Here is a 3029-nt window from a genome sequence, read left to right on the forward strand (position 1 = left end):
AGGTGGGAGCACAAGGATGACCCCTCCCCAGAGCCCAGATCTTAGCAAGAGAGGACTTCATTGTCCACATCCAGGAGGGACAAATGGGTCAAGTGGTCACATCCTGCCCTGCGTCTCCCCAGGACGCTCACAGCCCCTACTGATTCCATCCATCCAACCCCCCTAAGAAAAGGGACCCTTCTGGGGTTACGTTCTGACCCAGGGCTGATTAAAGACTTAGACACACAACCTGGCAGTCTTGTCAAACACCTAGAGGTCGAGACATTGAGCAATTATTTCCAAGAGAAGAGGGACACCCCTACACACACAGGGCTTGGGGCCTCTGGCTGGGGGGGGGCGGTGGGGAAGCAGATTCAGGTTAACAAGGCCAAATAGAATCAAGGCCACTTCCACTTCATATTTTCATTCTTACTAAAATATGTACTTTATATCTTATCATGATATACATGAATGTATTTTATATCTTATAAAATGTATTATCATATATTTATTTTTCTAAGTGCATCAATCTTTTGTGAATGATTATAATATCATTCACATGTCATACAATTCATCCATCAAAGGTGTACCAGTCAATCTTTTTTTTGGTGGCACCAGGGTTGGGCAACTATTATAACTATCGATTTTAAAATAATCTTGCTCCACCCAAAAGAAAACCCATAGCTATTAGCAATCTGCAACCCGCCCCTACCCCCACCCCTCCACCCGAACCTTCAGCAGCCCCCAATCCCAATGACTCTTCTTCTTCTTTTTTTTTCAAGATTAAATTGTTTATTGATTACACATGATAATGGATGATACATAAGTTCCAACTCCATCTGTAATTTTATCTGCTACCATTATTCAATTTAGATATACCGCATAGGATGTGCCAACAACCATTTTTATAACCAAATAAACTGTTACTTAATTAGCTTGGGCGACCATTGTTACTTGTGAACTCCAGGTTACAAAACAGCAACTGTCAGTACAACTAACAACCAAGGTCTCTGGCAATAGGGGCTCCTCTGCCCAAGCAGTCTTCAAGTTACTTGTATGTTTCCAATCAACCTGGCACCGCCCTCCATGGAGTCTACGCTTCACACTGTCGGGGCCGTTTATACCAAGATGGCTTAAGAGTAGACTAACTTTACACAGCACATTTACAAAAGACATTTACTTAGCGTCATGATCAGACCATGACATTTAGCAATCAACAGCATGGGTGCAAAAAAAAAAAAACTACATTAAAACCCCATGTTGGAATGCTTTACACTTTCAGAACAGAAACTAAAATAACCTGTTATACAATTCGTCACAAACACAATCCTCAAGTTCTTTTGCCCATACACATGAGTATTGTCTAAAACATGTCTTCTTTGTAGCAGCTAGGCCCTGCCACCACTGTGCTTGGCTGAGTTCACACATCTGTTGTCACCTGTAGCTTCCCTGTCACTTCTCTGGCTCTCCTCTCCTGCTAAGCTTTGTTTCCTGCTAGTTATTAAAATCTTCTGCCACTGCCATAACTACTGCTACTATTTGAGCCAACAAAGCCACCTTGGTTTCGTGGTTTGGCAAAGTATTGACCTCCACCACCGTAAGGGCCAGAGCTTCTGCCTCCAAAGTTCCCTCCCTTCATTGGTCCGAAATTGGAAGATTGATTGTTGTAGTTGCCAAAATCATTGTAGCTTCTACCACTTCCAAAGCTGCTTCCACTACCACTGCCAAAGCCGCCTCTGCCGTTGTTATAGCTGCCACTCCCACGATAGCCACTGCCCTGGTTTCCATAACCCTGTACACCACTTCCATATCCTCTGCTTCCTCCAGAGTAACCAGAGCCTCCTCCATAACCACCAGCATTACCAAATCCACTCTAACCACCCACTGCCACCATATCCACCCCCCACTGCCACCATATCCACCCCCCCACTGCCGCCATATCCACCACCACCGAGGCTGCCACCGAAGCCACCATGGCCGCTGAGGTTTCCGCCCCGACCAAAGTTGTCGTTCCCACCAAAACCGCCAGCTCGGCCACCACCGAAGTTTCCAGAACCGCTTCGACCTGTTTGGCTGGAGGAGGCACTGGTCATCTCTTGCTTCGACAGGGCTTTTCGTGCTTCACAGTTGTGGCCATTCACAGTGTGGTATTTCTGAATGACAATCTTATCTACAGAGTCATGGTCATCAAACGTCACAAAAGCAAAGCCTCTCTTCTGGGCACTGCCTCGGTCAGTCATGATTTCAATCACTTCAATATTCCCACATTGCTCAAAATAATCTCGAGCTCTTCAGGGTCTTCTTTGACGCCATCTTTTTCACCGTTAAATGGGCGCCTGGTCTTCGCGAGTCTTCTCGGGAGACAGCCCTCTTGGGTTCCACGACTCTGCCATCTATCTGTGTGGCCGTGCGTTCATGGCTGCATCCACCTCCACCACAGTGGAGTAGGGACAGACCCACACCCTCTGGAACGCTTGGTGTTTGGGTCTCTCATCACCACACAGTCCGGAAGGGCCCCCATGGCTCACAATGGCTCCGCAGACTCTCATCTGTTGTTTCAAAGCTCAGTCCTCCGATAAAGAGTTTCGGCAGCTGTTCAGGCTCCTTAGGAGACGGACCTCGACATGTGGCGGTGGGAAGAAAAGGCCGAACGATGCTTCCTCCGTGACGTTCGCAAGCAGAAAGGAGTACACACACCAATGTCTCAATGACTCTTCTTATAGGGAATATTTTCTATGGTTGGCTTCATACAATACTCAGTTCTTCGTGTCTGGCTTCTTTCATGGGCAGCATGTTCTTCCTGATCATACACGTGAAAGTACATAACTTTTCTTCACCAAGCTTGTTGCCTCACAGGTCAATAGTTCGCTCATACTAAAAAGAGCTGCACCACAAATTTCTTCACCTTTGGGCTCAGCATCATCAGCTCCCCATTTCACCGACCATGCCCCCAAAGGATCATATTCGTCCACTTACCTCAGGCTGTCCAGAAGTCCCTTGGCCGGCCCGCAGAGAAACGCCTGGCAGAGCCTAGCTTTCCCAGCAGTCCC

The 3029-nt window shown here is 47.1% G+C and overlaps 1 pseudogene; it reads right to left on the bottom strand.

The window, feature by feature from the left end:
• Positions 1-1480: 1480 nt before the first annotated feature.
• On the bottom strand, positions 1481-2941 carry LOC101659486 (annotated as a pseudogene).
• Between the last annotated feature and the right edge of the window lie 88 nt (positions 2942-3029).

This window comes from Echinops telfairi, unplaced genomic scaffold (genome assembly GCF_000313985.2).
Source record: "Echinops telfairi isolate 266 unplaced genomic scaffold, ASM31398v2 ScPeMD7_2010;HRSCAF=2546, whole genome shotgun sequence".
Lineage (NCBI taxonomy): Eukaryota > Metazoa > Chordata > Mammalia > Afrosoricida > Tenrecidae > Echinops > Echinops telfairi.